Below are 23306 nucleotides of genomic sequence, written 5' to 3' on the forward strand. Positions count from 1 at the left end.
CGAACGAGTCATCGAAAATTGGACTCAACGGATGGACCATCTGAGACGTAGCCACGGCCAACATTTGAAAGAGATAATCTTCAAAAAATAAATGCCAAAGAATGTTCTTTCGAAAGTAAAATTAAATGGATCACTCTTTATATGCTTTTAAATAACACTGGTTTACAGTCGCTTTTTACTGTCCATTATGTTACCTAAAGCTCCTATATAATAATGTCAGTTTCTGCTTAATAGGTCCCCTGGTTCAACGGAGGTAAAACTGTCGAGATTTTTCAACCGCAGTATTGCAAAGACTGGACAATGAAGCACTTTCTCCTGCGATATTTCCACCTACCCTCCTCCATGTAAATTCGACAACCTGCGTCCGAAAAGACTTTAAGCACTACCACATGAATGCTTATTGGACAGTGTTCGGTAAGAACCCCTACAAATGCGACAATAAGAACTTTGCTCAGAACACATAGTTAAGAAGATCTCCTGCGTTCCACTTTAGTCCAAAAATAATTTGCATAATTTGTCATCGCTAGAACGCAAGACGCCAATGGAGAACCAATTAACTATTCTGCTTTGGATTTCAGAGCTGCCTTTGTTGTTGGTATTAATGCTGGTTCCAAGATAGACGAAATCATCTACGACTTCGTAGTTATGGCTGTCAACAGTGACGTGGGAGCCAAGTCGCGAGTGCGACCACTGTATGCTTGATGACAGAAGATATTTTCTTTTGCCCTCGTTCATCCATTTGTTTCGCTTCTCTGTCCAAGCTAGAGAACGCAACTAACGACGGGGTTGTTATGGCCAATGAGCAGTTTTACACTCTTGTAGAAGATTGTGCCTTCTCTATTTCGATTTGAGTTGCAGAATTATTTTCTCTACGAGGATTGAAGAAGTCCCATAATAGAGAATCACCTTTTCTGAAACCTCATTTAGTATCGAAATTTGCGCAGATTGTGGGGTCTCCGTTTTTGTGGATTGGTCAAAGGCCACTTTATTTCTAATCGCCGAGGATGCTTTCATCCGACCATATTCTACAAAGAAGCTGATGCATGCTCCTTATCAGTTCTTCGTTGCCATGCTTGAATAGTTCGGCCGGCAATCCATCGGCGCCCGCCACTTTGTTGTTCTTCAGGCGGGTAATTGCTATTCGAACTTCTTTATGGTGGGACAACGGAACGTCTGCTCTATCGACATCAATTAGCGAATCGGATTCGCCATCTCCAGATTATGTGAATGAAATTATGATTTTTTTTACACACCCTAATAAATATATATGTATGTACATACATACATATGTATGTATGTATATAGAGATCAATACAACGCCACACTTTTTCGCTCTAATTTCAACGCTTCAATTGCGGCATAACCTGCTTTGACAAGTTATCACTAACGAGAAATGTTTGTATGTATGTGCAATAAAATGTAGGTGTGTGTGTGTGAAAATTGAACATAACACAGTTATTCGGTAACTCTAGCGGTACAGTGTGGGTTTGGAATGGTATTTTGGTATCTCCCATTTTACCAATCATAAATTATACAACATACCCGTTGACAAATAAACACAAAAAAGAGACGCAAATCAATAACTACAACAACAGCAACAAAAACAAAGAATAAATAATTTTTATAAAAACAATTTGAGAAAACAAACGCTTATCAGTTGAGCATTGGGACTAAAAATAAATGCCACAGTTGATTAATAAAGGCACACATACACACACACAAGCAATGGAACACACACACATACACACACACTTTTAATGGAGCGCTGTGCAGTAAGCAAAACAGAAGCGAAATGCAAACAACCATCGAATGTAAACAGAGTCAACAAAATAGTAAGTAAACTGTGTGTAGAAGCAAAAACAACAAGTACATAAACAAAAATAAACAAACCATGAAAAAAGTGAAGTGAATTAAGCAAAGCGCGTTGCAGCAAAAACATAAAAATTCTCGACGAAAAAAAAATAAAAATCTCAACAACAAAAAGTCGGCGGCTATCAGCAAATGCGCCATTTGGACGCGCTTATCGCTCGTGGGAGAAGAAGAAGAAACAGAAGTCGCCAAGGCAACAGTGCAGCGCCGCTACTGGAGCGTGAAAATCATGAAGAAGAAGTCACTTTGCCGTGCAGCTTGCAGCCGGTCATCCATCTTGGCTCTGCAAATAAACATACACATAAGTTTACATACAGATAGACACGCTTACATACACAGGGATAACCATTTAAGAGGCCAGACGACACCAGCCACTGACATTCAAACACTCGACGGCCCACCGCCAGTAATAATCCCCGTGGAAACCAGGCATTCAATTTGTAGACGGTAATCAATCATCAAAGAACTTTATGAAAACAAGCAAATATCCTGGAGGATAAGCAAAAGTGGTGACTAAAAGGTTAGACGTAAGTCGAACGATACATAAAATAAGAAAAAATGTTAACTTCGCTTGCTCCGAAGCTATCATACCCTTCACAGGTGCATTGCTTTTTAGCATTAAAGGGTGACAAAAGATATTTTTCTTGATTTTGATGGATCAGTTTCTATGACAGCTATATAAATATATGGTAAAGCGGTCCGATTTGAAAAATTTCTTCATATAACGGGTGATCAAAGTAGAGATACTTTTTGGACAGTCGATTCGGCACCGTTCGCAGCAACTCGGACTGACGTATGGAGCGACTCGGAGCTTTTTACGTCGAGATATTAAATTGAAAACGTACACAATACAGCTTGTACTAGAACTGAAGCCGCTTGACCTCTCCAGGCGACATCGCTTCGCTATATAGGCTTTTGAAAAGTTCCAAGAAGATCAGACGTTTTCGAGCCAAATTTGTTTCACCGATGAGGCCCATTTCTGGCTCACTAGGTATGTAAACAAGAAAAATTAGCACCCTGAAGAGATTCAAGAGATGCAATTTTATCTAGAAAAAATAACGGTTTGGTGTGATTTGTGGGGCGGTGGAAACATCCGTCCTTATTTCTTCAGAAGTGATGCCGGTGTGAACATAACCGTCGATGGCGACCATTTTCACACCACGATAATCGACTATTTGATGCCTGAAATTCAAGCTCGTGATCTTGGCGACATTTGGTTTCAAGAAAACGGCGCCAATTCCCACACATCACATCAATCAATGGATTTTTTGAAAGAACACGCCAGCGAACAGATAACTTCTCGTTTTGAGCCGGTCGATTAACCATCAAGATCCTATGATATCAAACCATTAGACTATTATAAGTCTAAAGTCTATGCAGACAATCTCGCTTCTATTCAGGCCTCGGAGAAACACATCACCCGTCGAAATTTACCAGTCGAAATTTGCCATAAATTCATGCCTTGTCAACAGTATTAATGCCTTTGATAAATATAAGGTTCTCAGCAACGTTGTCAAGTATCTCAACTCCACTAAACTACAACTAAAGAATTTTAGTATCAGTCTGGCATTGACACATTTCATATCGAAGATATCAACCAAAATGTTTTAGTTGGATCTACATATGTATATACATAAGTATGTATAAGATGTTCTGATCTGCAAAACAAACTTTTCTCGTCATATAGTAACCATCAAACTAATTGACATTTGGAGATCAAATTTAACACGAACATAAAAATAAGTTGTACCGCCGTTCAGTAACTGTAAGTCTGTATATAATATATCTGGACATATTCAAAAAGTTCTTGCTTCTATTCCTACCTCATTTGGGTCATATCAGTTTAGTTACTTTGCAGTTTGTTATGGAATTCCATCTGTTAAGAGCTATTTGCTCAGAATGATTAACCTAATATAACCCATTCAAGTGACCTCGACAGGCCGCTTGGAAGATGATGCCTGAGTTTGGTTGATGGACAGAAAGAGAGATGTCAAAATACTTGAAATATATCCCCGCCCATACTCCGTAGTTTATTTTGAAGTCGTTGCTTTAGATGTTGCTTGTATTAAGTTTTTTTGGGATTGCTAGCATAAAGTTTGATCTATCATGTAGAAAACTTGGAAAATTATGAAATTTAGGATTCTTTTTGGATCCAAAGTCATATCTCGTAATCGTGTGGTTAGATATTTTAACTAGATCTTTATCAGGCTGCTCCACTCTTTTATTACATGCGACTTTATATTATCCATGCAAATGCGGAGTCTCAAGAAGTTTCTACAAGCCGACTCGAAACCTTTATAAAAAAGTTTCGTTATAGAAACGTGCTTGAAACTTTGATACTTCCTGGAGAGTTCTGATCGCTATTAGCGAAATTGTTTGGATATTAGACGGTTGGTGACTCTCTGGTTGGTTCAATAACCTGATTCAGTTTGTCTAATATTATTATGTCTTGTCTTTACAAGCAAATATGGCTACTAATATTGTATTTCAATATTTCACATAGAATCCGAGATTTTTTACGTCGATAATCAACAGGCAATATGTGAGTAGATTCGCAAAGTACATACATAGATATGTACATATATATATGTACGTATTATGCATGCTTTCATATAAAGTAGTTGCATTAAAGTACTAAGTGCTGATAAGAACCGCAACGAAATAAATATAGAAAAATAATGGACTATAAAAAGTTGTAAACAATTATATAATGGAAAATGCGTATTTATATGCATATTCCCCATAATCCATATATTATATATTGCTAGAATGGAGCACAAGAATCTAATCAAGTTATGTGGATATGTGTTTATATGTGTATGTGACTTGGCTACAAACTCCACATGTGTGGCAGTGCCACTAAAAAAGCGCTGACCCTAAGAAGCTCCCATTACCATTTGTCGTCAGTTCATGAGAACGAAGACAATCAAAACACAGAGCAAAGAACCTGTTTAAATTAAAACAAATAAAAAATAAATTATAAAATTCTCAGTAAACTAAGGGCACTCAAAGCGTTTAGGGGACTTGGACGCAATATTGAACTCAGTTGAAAGAGATTATTTTGAAGCGAGTGTGTTTTCCTGTTGGAGTGAAAATGACAGTCTTACAAGTACTGAGTGAATGGTCACTCAACAAAAATGTGCCGGTTAAAGTGCTTCGCTCAGTACTCATTTCGAAAGCACTCAGCGCTCCAGCTGGTAACCAGCAACAGAAAATAAACACACTCATATTAAATTAAATATTACTCTTCTTTCCACTCTCACTCACAAGTTAAACGCTTGACAGAGTATCTCATGAGCACTTTATCCACTCACTCATCCAATCATTTGCTGACACTCTCCCTCTCCCACTCACTCAATGGTGTCCAGTCAACAGTTCACCGCTTCACAGTGTATATCGTGAGCACATAATCCACTCACTTGCTCACTCACTCAATGGTGTCAACAACCAGTCTGCGCACATTGTCTGGCCAAGTAGTGAGCACATTTACCTCCATAACCATTGTCCGACGCTGGAATTGTACGCCACTTGAAATCAGTTTGACTTCAACGCGCTCAAACGATTGTAGTGATTCGTAATTACTTCGAAATAATTTAATATATTTTCGGTAAATTGATACAAAGAAGAAGCGATTTTTAATTGAAAATTTTAATGCAAGTAAAGTGAGTGTTTCAAACAACAACAATAAACAACAGAAGGAGCATTAATTGCGCTCAAACTCAGACACAGCATCTCTGCGCGAAAAGAGTCCTTGCTGAGCGCGACATATCCATATCCTTTCGGGAAAGCGTCTCATATCCTTTTCGGAGAGCGTCTTATAGCTGAATACCGTTATAATTGTGAGCCGCTGAGCCTAGTGAACCATTGAGTAAGCGCCTTTGTGTGGGCGTTGTTAGCCGTTCATTCGCTCACAAAAGGACTTAATAGCAATAACAACAACACTGTTCTATATCCTCCTTGAAGCTCGTGTTGAACTACTGCGTACGTAAGTGCTTATAACGGGAATTGTATGGCAAGTGCGCGCGCATAGTACTCACAAAACCTCAAATTTATTCACAGGAGAGTGCAGTGAACGCTTCATGCGCTGACAAAAAGCCAAAACTGCTCGCAAAAAAACAAAAAAAAACACGAATTAAACGCGAATAATTTCGAGAGTGACTTCGTCGTATTTGTTTATTCACCACAATTTGCATTTGTTCGCCGCTTATTCAACAAATAGGGCTTGAGTCAGCCAGCATCGCCAGCGGCATCCTTCAGCCACACAGCAAAGTAAGGGCAGCGGCAATAACAAAAACAACAAAGCAATTGGTTGCGTGCTGCGCAGTTTTCTTTCCGTTGCCATTTATTTATCGCCTCCGCTCACACACGCACACACACATCCACATAAGCAGGTAAGATAAAAAGTCGGCAAATCCGCTGTGATTATAAGTGGTATATCAGACACACACACACACGCATGCAATTCCACTTGAATGAGTCAATAAAATGTCTGTATGTATGTATCTGAAAAGGTAACAAAGCTTATCTGCATATTTTCATATGCTTAATAAAATGCAAACAACAATAACAAATGCGTAGGTGTCAAATCGATTTTTCCCTTCAGCACCCTTCATCACCCTTTGTTGGCTTTCAGCATTATCCTTTCAGGTAATTGTTAAAATAGTTGGCAACTCAAGCGTAAAAAAATAATTTTTCGAAGTCTTTTGTCGAAAATTGTAAAAAATATTGCGACCGAACTTTCTTGTTACCGCGTAATTGCCTCTTGAAGGGAGACTTAGTATTACATTACACTAATACTAAGTATGAATCGGTGCAGTTAAAATAATTTTGACCCAGTTAAAACACCACAGATCAAGCTAACGAATGCTCGAAACATCAATAGGAGTCGCTTTCTCAAAAATAATCAGCACACAACAGCTGGAACTAGAGGAGACTGGAGACTTAGAGCTATGGAAGCAGATTTCCTTCCAGAAATTTGACATCTGCTGGCAATTCAAGAGAGTTATGGAGAACTTAGAGTTTTAAAAGTTCCTGTTATACATAGTGGGTAGTCGAAAAAGTCTTTTCGTATTTCTAATCAAATTTCAACTTATTTTTTATATTGTTTATTTATAATTATAATGAACTTTAATGAATCAACTATGTGCCATTTCGGTCGACCACTTTTTGTCATATTTTCGCAAACGACATTATTCCATCATCATCATCTTTTCTGGTTTTTCGGCAAAAAACTGCGACAAGTAATTTTCACAGGCTTCTCTTGAAGCTAACTTTACTGCATTAAGGGAGTTCTGCATTGACCGAAACATGTGGTAGTCTGATGTTACAAGGGCAGGGCTATATGGTGGATGCATCAAAACTTCCCAGCCAAGCTCTCACCGCTTTTGCCGAATCATCAAACATGTGTGCGGTCTAGCGTTGTCTTGATGGAAGACGAAACTCTTACTGTGTATCAGTTCTGGTCATTTTTTTTTTTGATTGCTTGCTTTAATCTCATCACTTGTTGACACTAAAATGTAGAACCAATCGTTCGATCAGGCTGGAGCAGCTCATAGTGGTTGGGACTGGAACCAAACATTCAGCATAACCTTTCGAAGCGTCAATCCTGGCGCTGCGACCATTTCTGGAGTTTCACCACGCTTGGATCTTGATCCTTTTCGCACATTTTTGTAGTATTTGATCCACCTTTCAGTTCCTCTTACCATTCGCTTCAGAAATGGTTCGATTTCATTTCGTTTCAGCAAAGAATCGCAGATGTTAATTCGGTCCATTAAATTTTTCACAGACAATTCATGTGGTATTCAAACATCGAGCTTCTTTTTGTAGCCAGCCTTTTTTAAATGGTTCAAAACCGTTCGATGATGAATGCTAAGTTCCTTAGCGATGTCATGGCTGCTTATGTGACGATCCTGCTCAATATTTTCCATAATTTCGTCGACTTTTTCAAGGATAGATCAACTAGAGTGAGGGGCATCTTTAACTTCGAAATTTTTAGAACGGAAGCGAGCGAACCATTGTGCTACACGAACTGATGCAGCATCGTCTTCGTAAACTTCACAAATTTCATTGGTGGCTTGTATGGCATTGTTCGCTTTTTTATATTAAAATATAGCGAATTTCTTCATTATTTTCAATTATTTTTGAATAGCTGTAACTGTTTTTTCAACTTCCCCGAATTTAATTTTTTGGTTAAATGAAGCTTAAAATCTCACCTTTCCAACACTATATGGTATGACGCAATGTGATTGGTAGTACTGGAGCTAAACGACTGGAATGACATCTATTGACAAAATACGGAAAGACTTTTTCGACTACCCAATATATATAATTTTTAAGAATATATCAGATATAAATAAATTAAATCAGCATATGCATAAATATACATATGCCACTGACATGAAAACGCAAAGCAAATGGTGTGAACCAATTTTGAAATCTTCATCATCTTGCTAGTAACTGAAAGGCTTCAGTCTGAACAGTACTCTTGTACCTACCTAGCTATACATAAGTACGTATGTAAATACGTACATTTATACTTAAGGTGCTACACAATATAGTGAAATATAGTATATTCTGAAATAATTCAGAATTTTACATGAGCCACTGAACCGCTCTCCTCTATCTAACGACGTTAGGAAATCCAAATTACAGAGTTATTTTCTTAGTTTATAGGTTATAAATTAAGTCTAAATTTAGTTTACGATTGTAATATTATTTTGAGGGCATGTTTGAACAGAATTCCCTTAGGTTGATAGTTCCCTTTTCTAATTGTGAGAATATTCACCAAGAATAATAACAAACCAAGAAAACGTTTCATAAATATCAGAAGCTTAGTGAATCTAAGAGTCGCTCGAGAAACATAAGACACAGCTATAGCTAACTCCTCCATCTTTCTACAAGCAAACTTGACTACTAAAACCAAGCGTAAAAAACTCCAGGGATCCCTCATAACCAGTTCACAATAGAGGAACCTTTTTTGATATTTACCATAGATACCAAATTAAGGTGCCTCATATGAAGATCTCCTACAACTATATTAATTGCGCGATAGTCAAATTATCAGCAGAAATCTACGCAAAAAAAGAAGTACTGAGTCTCTAGGCATAAAATTCAAAGAGAGCTTTAATTTTGATTTACCAGCTCGAATAACCGCTTTATCACTGATTGAGGTGGTTGAATGCTCATGTGACTATAAGTAATTTTATGCGCGGAAGTTTGATAAACAATTATGGATTTTCATGAAAGGGATTGTTACTGGAGCGTTCAGATATATGAGCCATGCAAAAGCAATGCTTGAAATAAGTATACATATATGTTTGTGTGTGTGAGCTTGATTGCAACGCGAGCTGCAAAAATACACTGCACTTAGTGTTGTTGCCACTGCAGATAGTTCAAATTGCATTAAAAGGAAGTGATAGCACAGATGATTACATACTGCATATACATACATATGTATATATATGATAAACTGTATATATATGTATGCATTTATGTTTGTACATATATATGCCGTAAGTGCTTCTTTTATGCATAGCAAATGGCATAAATACAATTTGATGCATTGTAAACTCATTACACATACTTACGGTTATAAATATGTACATATGTATGTATGTATGGATGTCTCTTCGTAATGCATAAAAACAATTCTCATATTGCAGCGTTTAAAGATAGTCGTTAATTTCCGTGATATGCTGTCATTATGTGTGAACTATAATAACCCAATGACAGTGTGCTTAAACACACACATGCATATAGTATGTCTATACATGTATAAACACATATGAATATAGAAAACAAGAAAAAGCATTAACTTTGGCTGTAATGAAGCTGAAATACCCTACATACATAGGTGTATTTCTTAAAGCACAAAATTAAAAAAAAAAATGTTGATTCTAATTTTGATCGTACAGTTTGTATGGCAGCTATAAGATATAGTGATCCAATCTGAACAATTTCTTCGGAGATTATAATGTTGCCTTAGACAATAATTCTTGTTGAATTTTGTAAAGTTATCTTCTCAAATAAAAAAGTTTTCCTTATAAGGACTTGATTATGATCGATCACTTTATATGGCAGCTATATGCTATAATGATTCAATCTGTAGAATATATTAGCAGATTATAGCGCTGTTTTACATAATTGCTTATTCCGAATTTCGTAAAGATCTCTGCTCAAATAAAAAAATTTTCCATACAAAGACTTGATTATGGTGGGTCAGTTTGTATGGCAGCTACATACATATATGCTATAGTGCTCCGATACCAACGATTCCAACAAGTGAACCGCTGCTTGAGCAGAAAAGACCTTATGCAAAATTTCAGCTCGATAACTCAAAAACTGAGGTACTTTAGATACCCTATTTAGGGTATAAAATCATACAAATTCCAGCGCATAGAGTATATTTATAATGAGCAGACAATGCAACGACAGAGACATAATAAACTATATGAAAATCCTGGAAACAATGCAATTTGACAAGCGACAATAAAAGCCAATAATGCTCTTACACACCCTCCTTCATATGCCAGCGCATGAGTACTTACATCTAAGTGTGTGTTTGTATGTGTGTGTGTGTGCTTCATAAAAGCTGTAAATTGTGGGCGAGCAATCCGTGATACTGGTGACACCGACAATGACACTGCCAATCAAATGTGAAGCGAATTTACTATTGCTAAGTAGACGCACGCACATACAAGCATCCACATCGTAACCGTGGCGATAATCACATGGATAATGCCCGTACATACATATATTGTATGTATGTTTAAGTGTGAAAGTAGTCTCCGATTGCATTTAATACACAATCAACAGTCACAGTGTGCTGTGCATGTGTGCTCTTATTGGCCGCCATTGTAAGTCAGCGCTGATTAACACTAACGCTTCTACACACACACATGCAAACATAGATATGTATGTTTCAATACTCACGCAACTATTTAATATATTGAAATGTGTTAATTACGGTTGTGTATGCTGTTTAATAGAAATTATGACAGCTCTTGGATGTGTGGGGGTACACGTAAGCTGGAAACATAATTTGATTCACAAAGGTGAAAGTATTAATTTCATAGTTTAATCATATTCTAGACGAGAAAAAGAGCCTAAAATATTTTTATGCACTGAAGAGGGTATATTTCCTTTGAAGAAATCAATTACAGTCACAATCTCGACATAAAAGTCAAGTCATCCACTTTTGCATTGTTTTCGACCTTCTCCGTCGATAAAACCTAAAAGCAGTTGAATGAAAATATTGTCTATACAATGACCGTGGTGATAATCGTGTAAAGAGTATGCGGGGGTTCTGTTAGGAGCGTTGCTTTCCCTCTGTTAGACGATAAGGTCATTATTGATAAGGTCATCCGGGAGGGATATTTACCTCACAAGTCTGAAATTCTATAGTTGTTAATCTATTGCACTCCACTGATGAGATCAGAATGACCTCCTTCTTATCGGGACATCCGTCTCTTTCCAGTACTTAGAAAATTACATCCAGGACTCCATTTATTGAGCGTAACCCAGGTTGCATATTTTGTCTGTGACTAGGTTTCTTGCTTACTGAGCTTGAGTGCGTTTTTTCATCAGAAGCACCTAACTGATAGGCCGGGGTGTTATTCGGATAACTGAGTACACGTTATTAAGGAGTGGTCCATGTACTCACACATTAGGGATCTCGGGTTATGGAGATTAGCTCAACTAACGGACAATTGCATGTTAGCGATAGGATTTCCACTAGTCGGTATTTCAAACAGTTGGGATCGTATGTTATGCTTCCATTTGAATTGTTAATGCGGCAAAAGCGTTTAATTTAGAATTAGAGTTAGCTTTTTTTGTGAATGATCATCCTGAGTAGTTTCAGATACGAAGTATGACGGAGGACTTACTTCTGGTACAATGGGGAGCATGAGTCCTTGAAGTACACTTCAGCCTGCTCATACGGCATGGCCTTACGGGGACTATCGTGGTAGTCGTGGTTTAATAGGCCGTGGGGTAAGGCCATTGTAAAAAGCTATCCACACCGGAAGTTGTCCGTACAAAGGCTTATGGTTGAAAGAAACATAATTGACAAAAGTTAGATTAGGTTAAGTTCGTCTGGTAGTTCTAGACCAGTATGGTCCTTTGCGATTCCAGATGGAGTTCAGACACTAAATAATTGAAAAAACAACAACGTTTTTTTCAAAGAGTTAATTGGAAAGTCTCAGAAGCAATTTGAAGCCCAATTCATGGATTTTTGCCCTTCTTTTCACTGACTTGTATTACAGTGCACTTGATGAAACTGCACTTTCTTTTTTTTCAAATGTGGCCGTTTTTCCAGTAACGTTTTGTAATAGTTGCTGTCCTTCCTTTTTCAAGGAAAATTGTTTCATGCGCACCCCAAAATACAGACGCCATAACCCTGACTTTTGCGTTTTTCCATGCTCTGGAGCAAGTTCCTCGTGTGCAGTCCACTCAGATAACAGTCGATTGAATTTCAGAGGGAAATGATGGAGCCATGTTTCATCCAATGTCACACATTCGCAAAAACTCTGCTTTATTACGCTTGAACATCTCCAAACGCCAAACTTCCTTCATCAAACTTCGAATCATCAACTCGTCGTTGTTTTCGGTCAAAACTGAGCTCGCACGGCACCCATTTTGCAAAGAGCTTTTTCATACCCAAATATTCGTGAATGGTATGATTTATGGATTATATTGATATCTTTAGGGCGCTTGCCTCCTATCTCGAACAACTTCACTTTACAGTCATCCAAAATTATATTCTGGACTTTTCTGATGTTTTCGTCGGTAATAACCTCTTTAGGGCGTCCACTGTGTTCAACGTCTTCTGTGCTCATTTCACCACATTTAAACTAAGCATACCATTCCTTGATGGTTGATTTTCCTGAGACAGTGTCCGAAAACTCTTAATCAAGCCAAGTTTTCGCTACAATTGTATTTTTTTTCAAAATCAGTATTTTTTTGAACATGTGAAATTCCTTTTTATCCATTTTTTCACAATAACAAAAGTTACTTCACTCAAAATCATATAGTTTACAAACTAATGATCCGACAGCTGTCAAATTTATACAAGCGCCTTTTGAAGATTAGGGCTAACTAAACACAGTATGGTTTTTGTTCTAGTAAATCCATCCAAGTGTCAGGTCGGAGACCTCAATTGACCTGTTTACCCAAAATTTTAGTCATTTGGTTTACCAAAGTTTGATTTTTCAACAGATCGCTTCGCACGAAAACTTCGTAACTTTATTTTACGGATCGGTCATATTATACATATCCTTTAATTCACCTAGATGTCAAACCAAACTCATTGCAAATGTTGCAGAAACTTTATTACATTGAAAGCTTACGCTTAGAAGGTGAAATTCCTTGCTTATAGATTGTTTTAGTGATTATAATGTATAATTGCCTCTCAGTTGAAAGGTTTGTACTTCTCAACTGACTTATGAAATATGAAACTCATCGCAAGCCAAGCTTGCATGGCAATTAATTGCCTCGAGGCACAACTCCACACCATAAACATTTATATCCGCGTATAAATTAGCACCTGTGACATCTTGGCTGAAGTTGCAAGTTTCAGATTATGCAACATATGTACATATGTATGTATGTAAATATATGTTAGTGTCTTGTTATTGCATAATTTAGCCATTAGCTTAATTATTTTACGCAAATTAAACGCTTGTTAAATATAAATTATATGAAAAAAGTGCCAAATTATGTCGCCTAACATGACTTCCAGCTATGAGATTATGTAAGCAAGTTGAAAATGTCACTCACATGCAAGCGTGCGCTTATGCAATGACTGATGGACGCACAACAACAAAATGCATAATCATTCGCCTTTCAACAATTTCAACAGCATTGGCGTGTATGGGCGCTTAACCGTTATTGTGCATAATTACTGGTTGCACAAGCAAAAACGCTTAAATAAATATATTTATATATGTATGTGTGAGTACATAAATTTATTATTATTGTTATTATAGCTAAGCTTTATGGCATAACATTTTATTAATAATATTTATTTATGATTAGGCTGCTAAGTGATTCTAAGCCGATTTCATAACAAGAAATGCGGTAAATATGCCATGCTGTGTGTGTGTGGAGTTGCCACATGTACATAAAGCAATAATAAAATTAAAAATAACTGCCTGCTTTGCTGCATATATGCGTTTGTCACTCACTTTAAACGCTTGTCCGCCTTCATTTCGCGCGCTGACATTTTCAAAAGCAATTTATGCGCCCATAAATCATAAATCATGAATGCTCGGCACCCCAGCTTAACCATTTCTTTGCTACACTTTCGTGCCGGCTTTGAGTCGCCTTCCCGCTTTTGCTGCAAGCTTTTGCTTTCTTTCATTTTTAGTGGTCATTTGAATGAAAAAAATGCAATAGAAAGAAAAAATGAAGACAAAATTAAAAAAAATAAGAAAAAATACAAAAACAACATGTCACTTAAGGGGATTACCGTTAATCGTTGTCATTTCTTTGTTATTTTTTACCATTTTTATTGGATAATTCGAGTTGAGATTATGTAAATTATGAATGAAGAAATTGGAAACGCATATTGAGCAAGTTTTGTAGAGTGAGCGTGTGGGGAGTGACAACTCTGTCACATATTTCTGCATTTTTTGACAGCTGCACGCTGATTAGTAAATTAGACCACAAATGAGCTTTGTCTGAGCTTTTGAAAATGTCATTAGATATCTTCTTGTTTAATTAATAATAATTTATTTGTAGTGAATGGGCTTAGATTAGATCAAAGTGGAACATGAAGACCTTAATTATGTCACTAAACACTATAAGAGATAAAGAAAGAAAACAAATATATTGAAATTCGAGAAAACTGAAGGGGATCTTTTTGAACTTTTTCAAAGAAAAAACACAGAAACTTCAAATTTAATGGGCAAAGCTTATTATTATTCGAAAGAACATTCTGTGGCATTTGTTTTTTGAAGATTATCTCCTTCAAATGTTGAACGCGACTACGTCTCAGATGGTCCATCTATTGAGTCCAATTTTCGATGACTCGTTCGAGCATTTCGACTGGTAACTGTTGAATGACACGCGTGCAATTTCGCTCCAATACCTGAATCGAAGCAGGATTGTCCGTATAGATTTTAGACTTTACATATTCCCACAGGAAAAAGTGGCCAATCGACCGGCCCAAAACGGGAAATTATTTGCTCATCCAAGTGTTCTCTCAATAAATCCATTGATTGAAGCGATGTGTGGGAAGTGACGTCGTCTTGTTGAAACTAAATGTCGCCGAGGTCACGAGCTTCAATTTCAGAGCATCAAATAATCGGTTATCATAGGATCAATGATTCCACCGACGCACAAACCACACTAAAATGTTCTTTTTTCTGGATGAAATGGCAGCTCTTCAGATTGATCTACGTCCCAAATGCGGCATTTTTGCTTTCTTTAATTCCCATTGAGCCATAAATGGGCCTCGTCGCTGCCATAAAGCGAAGCGTTATTTCTTGGGACGATCGAGCGGCCTCGGTTCTTGCACAAGTTGTATTTTGTATGCTTTCAATTCAAGATATCCACGTAAAATACGACAAATCTTTCCAAACACCAATCCGAGTTTCTGTGAACGGAGCCAAATTGACTCTCCACGGTCTTCGTGTATACTCCCAGCTACGGCTTCTATATTTTGTTCACTGCGTGCTGGTCTATTCCGTCAAACATTATCCAATAATGATTTCTGGATCTCAGCATAGGTGATTGATTTCTTCGGAGATTGAACCGTGGTAATGGACAATAATTTTTTTCAAATTTGATCGTTCAGTTTGTATTGTAGCTATGTTTTATGGTGGTTCTATATCTGCAGTCCCGACTTCTTCTTGAGATCAATATCTCAAAAACTAAGGGGCTTTTTCGCATATATGCAGAGAAACGTAAATGACTAAATCGACTCAGCTCGTTATGCTGATCTTTATATATGTATATATTTTACAGGGTCTTCGACGCTTCGTTTTGGGTGTTATTAAAAAACGCTGCATTTATCGACAATTCGAACTCTGGTCTTGGGATCCTAAGCACTCACCTAGCCAATAGAGCAAAATTACGTGTTTAAGTAAGGGTATTTTTATATCTCTTACGAGGTAACGTGACATTTCAATTTCGAACTATTTAACTAAACCGATTTCAAGACCGCTTCCTGCTTCTATTACTATTATCGATTAACGTTCCTTCATATTTTCCTCGTATTCTCATTCCTTTCATGCCTCATTTGTAATACCATATGTGTCAGAGTAGCTTTGTTGTAGCTTATCTTATTTCTAAATGTGTAATACTACATATAATTCTCAGAAATGGAAAAATTATTTAAAATAAATAATAAACTTAGCAAAATTCTTTTGCCATGACCTAAACTTAGTTTACAGTGCCAAACCAATTCAAAATTATATTCAATAAGTGTAAAGATCTCAGTATATTGTATTTTCAACTTAATTTTTATCCAGTCGGTAGCAAAAACTCTAAGGTCTATTATGAGAACTTTAGATTAGGCTAGTTCAAAGTTAAGATAATTCGTAAGATTCATTAATGTAGTGACAAGACCGAATGCCGCATGAACAAACACGATTTGGATAATAGTGATGATAATTTTGTGCTGGAAGTCGCCATACAGACACTCTGAAACATTTTGTATGAACGGCCAATTGATGCATTCCCCAATCCACACAACTAAGGTTCCATCCCAATTCCAGACGAACATCGAAAAGTCTAACCGAACCTATGTATAGGCCGCCCATTGGCCGTCCGGCACAGGCTTAAAACTTCTAGGCTGCATATCACTACAAGAAGTACATACTTACTTAATCAATTGTCATAATATTCAAGTGCCAATAAGCCACGGAACCGAAGTAATGAAGATATTCCTGCAGTTCAGTCAAATGCTGCTGAAGACCGCATTTTCTCGATTCCGAAATTCTCTAAAATTGGGACTGTCTCAAACCAAAAACTGGGAGATTATGAAAGCGGATTTGTGCTTACATCCGTATAAAATTGTTCGCACTCAAGAACTGAAGCTAGTGTAATTGAATTTGCTAATTTTGCCTTGGAGCAACTTGAAAGCAATAATGATTTTTCAAGGAAAATCATCTCCTCCGATGTGGCTCACTTTCATCTGATTGAAGCGGTACATGAGCAAATCTCTTGATTTTGATGCAAAGAAATACACAAATTATTCATGAACAACATAATTATTCGTGAATTTACCTAAATTGACAGTTTGGTGTGGTTTTTGGTTTGGTGGAATCATCGGTCCATACTTCTTTCGAAATTAAGCTAATCACATCGTTACTGCCAATGGAAAGCGGTATAGATCGATGATAACCAATTTTTATGGCCGCAATTGGAAGAAGTTCGTCTTAAAAATATATGGTTCCAACAAGACAGGGCTACGTGCCACACAGCACGTGCAACAATCGAATTATAGCGAGAAATGTTTGGAGATTCGATTATTTGAAGAAAATTTGACATTGAATGGCCCCAAGAAGTTGTGATTTAACACCGTTAAACTACTTATTGTGGAGCTAGTTGAAGTGTTTGGTATGTAGCAATAAACCAGGCTCTCTTCAAACTTTAGAAGTCAATATCGAACGTGCTATTCATGACATACGACTTGATTTCGTTGAAAAAATACTCAAAAATTGGGTTCATCTGACTCGTTCGGGCAAAAGAAGTCCTGGTGGCCATTGCAATGTAAAATAAATATTTACATACAGAAATCATAAATCCGCCTTCCTCACTTTTCAAAAAGCTTTATGAGTTAAAGGCCATCAAGTAGATATTATGAAGTACATAAACTTGTTTTTCCAACTTATTTGTTTAAAAGTGTAAAAAATCTCATTAATTCGTCCTTTAAAGTAATGTATAAATGAATATAAAGCTGAGTTAGTTTCGGTAAACATTATTATAACAAAAAAAAAAATTGTGAAAGGGATAATAAAATTGTATAAAAATAAATACTTGTTAGCGAAATTCGATGAATTCAAATTAATTAAATCCGAATTTGCATGAATTTTAAAAATCAAAGTAAAAAAAAGTTTGCTTTATTTTTAGATGTGTAAAAATATAGAGTATTTATATATTAATGAAAGGATTTCTCCTATCAAAACTGATATCTACATTTGACTGTGTTCATAAAACAATAACATTAAAATTTATGTATTCATTAGGCTGATAATGTCAATTAATTTATGCGATTAGAAAAAATGAGTACGCGACAAAGCACCCAGCATATCTGTCTGTCTGCATATGCAAGTGTGTATATTTACAATATATAACTATTTTAATCCAGCTAATGAACATATGCATGCATAGGTATCTAACATACTATATAGTCTATAAAAAATTAATGCAAGCAATACTTTTTAAAACAAATTAAACAACAAACACATATGTAAATTGCATTTTAACATATAGTTCGGCATTAGCGAACAAAAACAAATATTAAGCAATGAAAATCGCTTTATTGTTTTTCAAAGATATTCTCCATTAAGATCCAAGTTACATGATACATATCGCTACCTAAAATGCAAAACAACCTATCAACAAAAAAATCGATATTGAGTTTTTTATTGCTTACGATTGACTATATCGTATTTCACATTATATTTTGCATAAAAATTTCAGCTTCCACTGGCAGATATAACCAATATATAACCATTTTATAACGAAAACTCAAGTTTGTTTCAATATGGTTGGTTTCTATTATATCGTTTTTTCTTCGCCTGTAAACTTATGAAAAGTGCATTATTTTGCATTTCTCAAAGCACTTTTGCCACTCTGATCGAGGTATCTCCAAAACACGCAATCCGAACGCATAAACTGACCTCTCAGTTTATTTTTTACGAACGGGAATAGAAAAAGTCATTCAAAGGCAGCCAAGTCAGAACTATGTTATGCGGTGACTTACTCATCCATTCGATGTTTTAAGTGTTCAAAAATGCAGTGGTTTTAGTCGATGTGTGAGAGCTCATACAGTGGTGATCCGTCATTGGTGGTTGGTTTTCCAGATTTCGTCCAAGACAACTGGCAAAAAAATGGTTACGCACCACTAATAATTTATCGTTCTGCGTTGTTCTAGTGGTATGCTTTGACAATTCCAGTTCTTCCAAACAAATGAGCAACCATTTGCTTGAAAGTGCTTCGGCTCACTTTTAAAAACCCAAACTGTCGACCGCTGCTTCCTTTCGAGCTCATACGTATAAATCCACGATTCAAAAACTGTCACGTTGTCATAGACGTACTTCGAAGCATCATTATCGCATTTTTTTAACATTTCTCTCGCTCAATCGACACGAACCTTTTTGTGAGCAATTAACATATTGTGGGATCAAACATGAACGTTTTTTAAGGTCAAATGTTAATGCAATTTTGAATCTATGCTGGTCGCACCAATGCCTAGCACAGCATCTTTAGTTTCCGGAACAACAAACTCATTTTGAACTGCAGGTCGAAATTCGTCTTGAAGTCGTCTACGTTCTGAATTGGATTCACCAAACCATCGACGAACACTGGTCATTGATGGAGCTTCTCGCCAAAAATATAATGAAATTCAATTTCTTTGGCCGAGAGGAATATTTAAAGTTACTGTAAGTGACACAAATAGCGGCCGTATGTCAAAACATTCTGCATTGATTCTTCGTGAATATTTTGCCAAGTTTTCAACCAATTTCGTGTCGCAACCACCGTAATCGCTTAATTTGGCTTCGTGTGACTTCTGACTATTTAGAAAACTCAAGCGACCGCTCCGGGGAAACCAATTTTAGTCCATTTAAGACATCTGAATCGCTACACTCATGGAAGGCTATTCGGAAAACTGACTTTAACAATTGTTTCGAGTATTGGAAAAAAAATTTACCAAAAAATTTTTAGGGTCAAGAGCGTTTACCTTGAGGGGGACGACATAGATTTTGAAAAATAAATTAAGAGTTTCAAAATAATGAACAAAATCTTAATATTTGTGCTCGTAGCAGTATATGTACATATATAAATGATCCACATTACGAACTGAGTCGATTTATTCGTGTAGTGCGTCCATGAGTTCTGTCTCTCTGTCCATATGTAAGTGAACTAGATCCTCAGTTTCTCAGGTATCGATTTAAAATTATAAAAAATTTTCGGAACCGACCTTAAGAAACCACTATGTCATATAGCTGACATATAAACTGAACGATGAAAATCAAGTTTTTCTATGAAAACTTTAATTTGCGAAGAATATTATAGCTTCGAAGAAACCGAAATTAATTTTATTTCTTGTTTCTTAACATTGGTATGATTTGATGTAAAAAATTATACTAAGCTAACGTCACTAACAAAAGTGTATAACTTTCTCTCTTTATAAGAAGCGCCATGCCAAAAGAACCAATAATAAGATCCATGAAGAATGAATCGAACAAGCCACTGGTATAAGTCAAATAGACCCATAAATGAAAAGAGATAGACAAAGGTTAAAGAAAATGTATGTATTTCTTATAAATAAGGCAACTGAACAACTTGTTGCTCTGACCTGTAAGTTTTTGGGCAAAAGAGCACAGTTCCAACATAGTGAACTAAGAAGTGACGAATCGAACATGTCATTAGATGGTGTATAATATTCAACAGGTTTTCATGAAATGAGCACATAAGAACTAAGTTGCTTTCTTAAATTAAACCAAAAGTATAATATTAGATATATATCTTCTTCTTTATTGGCGTAGTTAAGCACAGCTGCGAAAGAATTCCCATTATTTTGTGGCAAATTAGCAATATAAAATAATGACACAGTTGGAAGCAATAACAATGATAATGCGGCATTAATGTAATTAAATTATTTAATTAGTTTCACAAATTCAAAAATCAACGAATGATTCACAAACTGATTCTGTATCAAAAAAAATCGTCTAATAACGATTTTATCGCCACACTTGAACAGCGCTGGAAATTTCGCACAAATCATTGGACTTTTAATTACGAACAAATAAGCATATGGAAAGTCATATTTATATACACATATGTATATATGAAAACCTGCGAAAATTTGAAAATTTACTTTAAAAAGACACAAACAAATTCCACGAAGTCTCTAAAGACTACTTCGAGATTTGCTGGCATGGAGGTTGGCACAAAAACACATTGCCCTCGCAAGTAGAATTCATGCAAATGCTAAATAGCGCGCTATTAATCAAATCTGCAGATGAAACTGAAAAATTCACAAACGTAAAAGTTTACATTACCACAATTAAATGTTGAATTTTGTGGTGTTAAAGTGAAAAATTTATTTTTGGTTGGGTGTTTTGTAGTTTTGTTGATTAAGTTTGGGCGTTGTTATAAAGCATATGGTTGCCACATTATTCATGTGATGATAAGTACTTCTATGAATGATAAATAGATGTTATACAAACATTCTAAATGATAGATATGTATGCAGTTATAAATATGCATAAAAAATTATGAAAAATGAAAAAACTATAATTTGCTTTAAGGCGAATGCTTTCATAATATTTTCTTAGAAATATTTTTTTACCTTTGATTAATTTTTCTATTTATAAATTCGTTTGCATTTCAATCACATTACCTGTGTGATTATTGACAGATGTTTATATCGTAACATATATATATTTCTCTAGCGAAAATTAAATCGTATATATAAATTTATTTGTACTCGTCTATCTAATTGTCTGAAATCACATTAGCCATATGGCTGGCATCAAGGCTATCAAATGAGACCCACAAAACTGCCTGTTTGCAGATTAGTTGGCAACGTCAGGGGGGTAAAGGTGGGTCAGTATGCCGATAAATATTTACTTTGCAATTAAAATTAAAAATAAAATGTAAATATTGCTAAATGTCAAGATGTTTATGTTAAAGCAAACTTAATACAATCATTTCTATTTATAGGTGACAAAATGTGAAAATGGCTTAAATCGACTTAAGCTGAGATAGATATTATTACCACAAATAAGGATCACTATTAGATAAAATTATAAGAAAAATGCATAGTTTTATTAATACTTCAAAATTGTAAATCCTGAAAGATAATTATTCGAAATCGATCGCGGAACACGTATCTCATAAATTGATAGTTAAGTGTGATCAATTTCGCGGTTCTCTACTATTTTGAAGAATATCACAGAAAATTCAAATTTAATGGAAAGTGTTTGCTATCATTCGAAAGAACATTCTTTGGTATTTATTTTTTGAAATTGACTCTTTCAAATATTGGCCATGGCTACGTCTCAAATGGTTAATCCATTGAGTTCATTTTCCGATGACTCGCTCGAGCATTTCAATTGGTAACTGTCGACTGACACGCGTGATGTTTTGCTCAAAGCCTGAATCGAAGCGGAATTGTTCGCATAGACTTACATACCCTCGCAGAAAAAAGTCAAAGGTTTGATATCACACGGCTTGTCGAAATCAAACGTCACCAAGATTACGAGCTTCAAATATTGACCGATGATTCCAGCGTCTCACAAATCACAACAAACTGTTGCTTTTTCTGAATGAAATGGCAACTCTTGAATCTCTTCAGATTGCTCTTCGTCCCAAATTTTATTTGTTTTCATACACATTGAGCCAGAAAACAGAAATGTCGCTTGGGGAGGTCGAGCGGCTTCAGTTCTTGCACAAGCTGAGTTGCTACGAATGGCACTCTCCACCATCTTCGTGTACACTCTCAGATACGGCTGTCTAATCTAAAGCTAATTCTATTAGTTCGACCACAAACTAGACCGCATTCTTTGAAAAGCTCTGAAATACCACAAAGTGAGGTTATCCGCCTGGATGCAGGTCCCCAAATGACAAGTTTTGTTTCAGAAATCAAAATAATTATTTCCAAAGTGTTAAAAAAAATATTCTGCAGAGTATTTTCTTTTTCAGAAGATACCTTTGTATCAAACTGAGGCTCCTTCGCAATTTTTGTAGTACTACTCGAACTGTAACCATATAGAGTTTCATCCCTCGTTATGACATAGGTTTATCTAAACCCAAGTCTTATATTATATTACTATTTCTAAGAGAAATTTAAGGTTTGAAACTTGAAATGCTATAAGAATACATATATACGAATTTTGTATGAGTGCTTTCATAGAGAAAACTATTTCTATATTAAATATCAAATGGGTCAACATTATGTGTGAGAAGAGTTTCGATAAAAGAAAAAGCTCCCAAACATCTCTAAAATTATTTCTTAGAGTAAAATCATGTAATTATTATTGAATAGAGAATGTTAAAATAATCTCTTAGCAGACTGGCTGGTTTCGAAGTCCGTTTGTAAGACTATAGTTCGCATCAGCAGGTTTCTGAGTCTTAAAACCCAATCACAGGGTCAATATAAACCATTTTCCGTGTCGGTAAAATGCTAATAAATATTTTTGCATTCAATACGATCGGGAAATAACGAGTAGATGCATCTTCATACCAAAAAGTCACGGATAAGA

At 36.0% G+C, this 23306-nt stretch overlaps 1 protein-coding gene across 2 annotated transcripts in view; it reads left to right on the forward strand.

Annotated features, from left to right (window-relative positions):
• The first annotated feature begins 2253 nt into the window (after positions 1-2253).
• LOC105230098 (putative uncharacterized protein DDB_G0274405) overlaps positions 2254-23306 on the forward strand; it is a 115433-nt gene continuing 94380 nt past the window's right edge. The window contains exon 1 of one of the 2 annotated variants that reach the window (XM_049458066.1): positions 2254-2389. The gene's annotated coding sequence lies outside the window, so the exon portion shown is untranslated. Of the gene's footprint in view, positions 2390-5409; positions 6261-23306 lie in introns of those variants that run through there. The other variant, XM_049458065.1, reaches the window with a different exon arrangement.

This window comes from Bactrocera dorsalis, chromosome 5 (genome assembly GCF_023373825.1).
Source record: "Bactrocera dorsalis isolate Fly_Bdor chromosome 5, ASM2337382v1, whole genome shotgun sequence".
Lineage (NCBI taxonomy): Eukaryota > Metazoa > Arthropoda > Insecta > Diptera > Tephritidae > Bactrocera > Bactrocera dorsalis.